This window comes from Oratosquilla oratoria, chromosome 17, assembly GCF_046742065.1.
Source record: "Oratosquilla oratoria isolate Oo_2021 chromosome 17, ASM4674206v1, whole genome shotgun sequence".
In the NCBI taxonomy this organism is placed as follows: Eukaryota; Metazoa; Arthropoda; class Malacostraca; order Stomatopoda; family Squillidae; genus Oratosquilla; species Oratosquilla oratoria.
Window position 1 is genome coordinate 8,931,833 of NC_134793.1, and position 7,500 is coordinate 8,939,332.

General features: G+C 41.6%; 1 protein-coding gene across 1 annotated transcript in view; it reads right to left on the reverse strand.

Annotated features, from left to right (window-relative positions):
• The window catches only part of LOC143034148 (tachykinin-like peptides receptor 99D), a 74,907-nt gene that overhangs the window by 1,598 nt on the left and 65,809 nt on the right, over positions 1 to 7,500 (reverse strand). The window lies entirely within an intron of this gene.

Here is a 7,500-nt window from a genome sequence, read left to right on the forward strand (position 1 = left end):
ACATTAATTCACTTTAATTCCATGCCATCACAGTCGAGACTGACGAGGAGCTCGATGGAAGTATATATACGGAAACTGATGCGTGGTCAAGCTGAGGACTGTGATGACATGGAATTAAAGCGAATTAATGTGGCTGAATATATGTATATATATATATATATATATATATATATATATATATATGTATATATATATATATATATATATATATATATACATATATATATATATATATATATATATATATATATACAGTATATATATATTTATATATATACATATATATACATGCACACTCATACACACTACACAACTCCCCCCTTACACGACAAGACCTGGTCAAAAATATCATCAATAAAAAACGAGACCCTTGTCATCTCATGTTTCAAAAGTAATCTAAACAAGTACAACACAACTCACAATAAACGCACAAGCCAAACAACTTCAAAACGCAACCAAAAACACCTCGGAGGACCATGATCCAACATTTCTCCAGTCTCACCCTGTTTGCGTGTTTCCTGCCCAAATCTGACCCACACGCATCGTATTAAGGAGCTATTGCACTGAGCTATTTTTTCCTCCCATATCCTACCTCCACCTCCACTTGAATAACTAGAATATGACTTCGCTAACAGAAATTTAGACTTATCTAAGAGCATGTCAACAGTATGTCTAACATTCGTATAGGTTTATAATCTCTCAGTTCATCAGCCAGCTTTGCTATATATGACGGAAAGGTAATTTGATATTTGGAGACTTGATAAAGAAAATATCGTAATCGAAGTCATTTTTACTCAAACGAACTCTCAACTGTCTTCGTTGGTGAAGCCCGTGGAAGTTCAGTGTAATAACTTATTATGCAACACCAAGCCTGAGGATGGAACACCGTGGTTTCGAAACGTCGGATAAACTTTCGGAATAATTTGAAAGAGAAAATAGTCGAATAAATCGTAGATCAATTTAAAACAAAGTTTGACAGACGAAGACAAAGACGTATCCCATGAGAGTTTATCTTTTCCTACGCATTACAGTTAAGTACACGCATACATTCATACGTATATATATATACATACGTATATATATATACATGTATTAGGCTGTAAAGACTCGATGAAAATAAGACTATGTCTTGCTACACCATGCGAGTACAATCGGGGAGTTGTCAACCTCTCCAGTGCCATTTGCATGACCTAGTGGCTAGCGTCCTTGCTACATGATGATATTAGCATAGCCTAGGGTTCGAGTCCCAGTGGCGGAGCTTGTAACAATCCAAATGTAATATGATTGTACTCGACTCCACAACTTCTGAGCCTTATACAGGGTCCACTGATGCTAATGGAAATCAAAGGTCTAGTCGTATCAAACTATTTAATCGAAATGAGTTACACAGACTGCATCTCTTTAGGGACCTGTTTGGTATTCATTCAAGATGTCTTGCCTGACTGACAGGGCAAGCCTTGGCGCGTTTGTGCGTACGTTAAGTATTGTGGTCCTATACAAGATGATCCAGCTGTCTCCAGAAGTGTAGTTGTATAGTTTGGTTTTAATAACCCACTGTAGGACATTACAGCCTCTGCACTTCATCGATATGGCTTAATCCGCCTTTGTAAGGTTGTACGTATGGTGAAAAGTGCATGTCAAGTGTTTGGTATGTTGGAATGGCTCGACCATATTGATCAGGGCAGTGGACAAGATGCAGGGATGACACCTCATCCAGGAGGTGTCAAGATACGAGGGATGGAAATAAGGTAGAGGGGAGTGGAGTATGTAAGGGATGGAATGGGTGGGAATGGTTTCTATGCCTTTGTTTTTTGGCTTCTTCCCTTGTATGGGGGAAAAAGTCTTTGATATATGTATGTATGTATGTATGTATGTATGCATGTATGTATGCATGTATGTATGTATGTATTATGTACAAGGGCATATATGGGACACTGATCTACCGTATGAAAGACTATATATTCTTTGCCATAATACAGTGAACTGCTTAGTGCTGTACACATCCTTCCCCGCCTTTTGAAATTCGTGGGCCAAACAATGAACTCTCTTCTGGAAAATGAACGCGACGGTGATACACTACGCGATTAATTGGCTCCGCGAGATAGGCTTTCGAGCACGGGGAAGTAGATACAGTTTCATTCTCATGGGCACTCTTCCAGTCCTGGAATCAGATTTCGCGTCAGCACATGACCCAAAAGGGTCTAATTTTTTTTTTTTTTTTTTTTTAAACCAAGAACTCCTTTTATGACAAAATCCGAGCACCCACTCACATAGCTGGTTGACACAAAAAGGGGACAAACACAAAACAACAATGAACAATAACAATATAATTACAGAAATCACCAATGCACAAAAATAATAGAAATAACAACTTTTTTTACCCGACGACTCATAATACATACACTTCTAACGAACCATGGATCACACTGCCGGTGACTGACGTTCCACCATTGTTGCCAGATGGCTCTCACGGAACTCTTTCAAAGTGCCAAGGACCCAACCTTGACGGTTCAACGGCTCAGCGGTACCGTTCGCAACCGTTAATCCAGCGGTCCGACTTCGAGATCTGCCATGGCTGAAATTGATTCAGTATCGCTGCACTACGAGCCGGTACTCCAAATCTCGTGGGCAAGGAGTTGAGTGTATGCGTATTTGTGAGTCAGAGGTCACTGCACTACCCATAGATCGGGCATATATGATCTCTGAGTTCTCATCCGTGAGGGTAATAGCGGTCGATGACGAGTCCAACATGTGATCCAAGAGCATGGTGAATCATGTAATCAACCAATACAACAACGCCTCTGCGGCCACGTTGTTTTGGTGACGAGTTCTGGATTAGCAAGAAGGGGTACGAGAAGGTGCGCGTGGGCATGATACACAACCTTAGGTTTTTTTTTCATGAAAGTGGCGCAACCTCGTCACAACCTTAGGTGTTACGACCAATGATGACCGTGTCTAGTTCAGCTGTACGTTCGCTCCAAGAAGGTGAAACCCGGTTTGGTGTGGGAGGGGAATCAAGAGTAGATGATTTGTACCGGTGACCTCTGGTCCACGTGGGGAGGGTTCTAAAACTCTAACAGGGATCGTGTGAACACCTAAGGGTTCCTGCTACTGGCTAGATTGAATTACCTGGAGTAGTTGACCTGCTTCGGCTGTTGAGAAGACGTTGTATTAGTAGACTTCGAGAAAACGCCGAAGGGGTCTTGCTACTGACCAGGTTGAAGTACCTGGCATGATTGGCCTTCTTCGAGAGTGGGGTTGGCTTCCGTCGGTGCAATAATCTTGCGAATCATTCGAATGTACTATTCCTGTTTGGCGTTCTCTTGCCATACCAAAAGAATAACCCAAGGCGTATAAAGGGCAGCTGGTCCTTACGTAGAATAAGAGGACTAATCATCTCCCGCAGAGCAGCGTCCTGTTGAAGTTCCTCCTCTAAAACGAGAAAGTCCGTGAACTTACGTAGCAATCAATGACATGTAGCACCAGATTTCATGGATACCAGGGTAGTATGAAAATGATATGGATGTGTAGGCGTGGGAGGAGGGAAAGGCTGAGTGTCACACAAGCTCACGCAGCGTGGGTGGCTGATGGAAGGGAGCCGGTGGGCTGGTCGGAGAGGCTGCTGGAGCGCGGATATCATACGAGTTCCGTTGTTGCGGAGGAGGAAGCCACTAGGTGCCCAGCGGGCTCTTGGAGGGTGCCGGTGTGGTGGTGGTGGTGGCGGAAGAAGCCAATGCAACTTCTTGTAACTGAATCGGGAGGTTAGGTGATAACAATCACAGCGTGTTTTTCATCCCCTCCAGGTGTTCACCCCATTCCACCTGTGTATTCTCGGTGCAACGGAACCTGATGGAGGAAGGGGCAGAGTATAAAGTCTAGCTCTTTTATCAGAACCAGCTATCACGAGAATTTCACATCACAGGAGAACCGGAACAAAGATGCGTTCTGACGCCTCCGCTCTTCTCTCTGTACATCGCCGCTTTTCGAACCTTTTCCGGACAATCTAGGAGTCGATATCCGGTATCGCCTAGTTGGTGAACTCTTCAACATTGCTCGACTCAAGTCCCAGAGGCTTACCAGCACTCCAACCATAACGCAGTCTCATTATGCTCCAGCGAGGAGCTCCAACAATCAGTCATTTCACCAACGGCTATAATCAGTTTGGATTCATATATAACACAAAGAAAACACAAATGCTAGTACAACCTGTCACACAAAGACTAAACCCTGATTTCAATATCACCTTCCCGACATCCCTGGCCAGGAGGGGAGGCGACTCGACATCGACAATAAAAAAAAAAAAAGAAAAAAAGAAAAAAAAAAAAGCTTGCCGTAACTGATACGGCTTTGCTCTACTAATGTTTTTTTTATTCTCTCATACCTGAGAAGCCTGTTTTCTAACAAATGCACCTTCTTAGTATATATATGAATTAAAAAAACTCCTGTAGATCCGGTGAAATCTTGGAGATCCGGTGGAGTCTCGGAGATCCTGTAAAATCCTGAAGATCCGGTGAAATCCTGTAGATCCGGTGGAAACTTGGAGATCCGGTGGTCTAGGAGATCCTGTAAAATCCTGAAGATCCGGTAAATTCTGTAGATCCCATGGAAACTTGGAGATCCGGTGGAATCCTGGAGATCCGGTGGAGTCCTGTAGATCAGGTGGAGTCCCGGAGATCCCATGGAATCCTGTAGATCCGGTGGAATCCTCTAGATCTGATGGGTTCCTGTAGATCCGGCGGAGTCCTGTAGTTCTAATGGAGACCTGTAGATCCGGTGGAGCCCTGTAGATCCGGTGGAGTCCTGTAGATCAGGTGGAAACCCGGAGATCCTGTGGAATCCTGTAGATCCGGTGGAGTCCTGTAGATCCGGTGGAGTCCTGTAGATCAGGTGGAATCCCGGAGATCCTGTGGAATCCTGTAGATCCGGTGGAATCCTGTAGATCCGGTGGAGTCCTGTAGATCTGATGGAGCTATAGACCCGGTGGAGTCTGTAGATCCAGTAGAATCCCGTAGATCAATGTTTCCCAAACTTTTACAGTACGTGACCCCTTTCGGTACTACCAAACCTACCATGACCCTCCACCTTTACAAGGCTTCTGAAACCGTACTAATTTTCAATATGGCAGATACATTATCTTAAGATTTAAAAGATTAATCATAGAAGAGAGTGATAACAATTTCTTATCAATGTTTATTAACAAGGATTGATTTAATGATATATCGTAATGAGAAGGGTGTGTTTTTTATATATACAAGCAAGTCAATACGCGGATTTTTGTGGCTGAATGCACACAGTTGAACCCTCTATGACCTCCCAGGAAAAGGGTCATGACCCTTTTGGAGGTCATGACCCGCAGTTTGAAAACCCCTGCTGTAGATGATGTGGAATCCTGTAGATGATGTGGAATCCTGTAGATGCTGTGGACTCTGTGGAGTCCTGTAGATTCGGTGGAGTCCTGTGGATCCAGTGGAGTCTTGCAGATCTATTGGAGTCGTGTAGATTTGGTGGTTTCCTATAGATTTGTTGTAGTCCCGTAGATCTGGTGGATTCCTGCCGAAGGCCTATCCTCCTGCGATGTAGGGACTGGCGCAGCCGGTGGCTCGTCAAAAAAGTGTGTACATATATATATGTATGTATACATATATATATGAATATATATATACATATATATATATATATATATATATTATCATATATACATACATATATTATATATATACATATATATATACATATATATATACATATATATATATTATTAATATTATATATATACATATATATTATATATATACATAGGATCTCCGGGATTCCACCGGATCTCCAGGACTCCACCGGCAAGCAACCCGTTGGACGACCCAGAAAATGATGGATAATGAATATTGACAATAGGCTACGCCGACGTGGCACAACGTTTGAAGAAGTACGTCAAAACCAGATCTTCGAAGACAGAGAACGGTGGCTGTCTCTCATACTAACAGACGGTGACGCCTAACAGGGGTCTGGTAAAGGTATGTATATGTATATATATATATATATATATACATATATATATATATATATATATATATATATATATATATATATATATATATATTCATATACAGACACACACACACACACACACACACACACACACACACACACACGTATATATATATATACATTTATATATGTGTGTGTGTGTGTGTGTGTGTGTGTGTGTGCGAGCGTGCGTGCGTGGTGTGTGTGTGTGTGTGTGTGTGTGTGTGTGTGTGTGTGCGTGTGTATGTGTGTAGTGTGTAAAACAGGATCCGGACAGACCACGCAGCATTTGGCAAATTAGCGGGACGAGTCTTTAAAGAAAAGGACTTGAAAGGTCTTACAAAACTGATGGTCTCTCAAGCTGTCGTGATTACCACACTTCTTTATAGCTGCGGAACATGGACCCTAATTCCACCACCAACATCTTTGGTTGATCATAAATATTAAGTGGGATGACCACACGATCAACATCGCTGTTCTCGAATAAGCCAGATGTCAAAGTATAGGGTCCATCATAGAGTTTTATTGAACCTTCCTCAGTGTATGAAATTGATTTAACAGGGCCCAGTCGCTTACGGAAGGCAAGGCCTGCAGATCCTTGACTTGTACATTAATGCTGGGTTGTTTGGTTTGAATGTAGATGTCTTCAAGTAATTATACAGTATAATAGCCGTCGAAGATCTGATTTTTTCTTCGTTGTTGTGTTCGTGTCTAGATTTTTCTTGTTAATGATTGGCTGTGTCAGGTGAAGTAGTGTGACTTGATGTATCCATTGGATAGATGGCAAATTAAATGTGTTAACTTTGTTGTTGTCATAATAAGATCCTCCACCTGCGTCATTATTAGTAAAGAAGAGTACAAGATGGATACTGTATTCAACAACACCACAAAGCTTACGAGAATAACATGTAACCTAAGTGATTCCATCAAGAAGAAATTAAACATCATCGTAACTTCTATCAACGCCAACACAGAAAGTCCGAAATTCCCCACAGGCCAATAGTAGCCCGATTATTCCTTTAGAAATATCAGGACACATAAAATTGGCAATTATCTACAGTTATTATTATATCACTGGTCTTTTACGTGCCTTTACCAGACCCGACACCGTTGAGAGTTGGAGTAAAAACGACTTTGGTTACAATATCTTATTTTTCAGATCTCCAAATATCAAAATATATAGCAAAGCTGAATGATGTAGCAAGAGATTGTAAACCTATATGAATGTTAGAAATACTATTGAAATGTTCTTAGATAGGCCTAGATTTCTGTACGCAAAGTCATATTCTAGTTATCTAAATGGAGGTTGTAGGTAAGATGGTGGAGGGAAAATAACCCTGTGTGATATCCCGCCCCACCACTTTCTAAACATCAACGGCAAAATACTCCATAGCTAAGAAACTTAAAGATCTCCTTTTAATAATTCATGTACATTTAAGAAATAACTCATTGGAAACAACAACAAGTGGCTGCAAA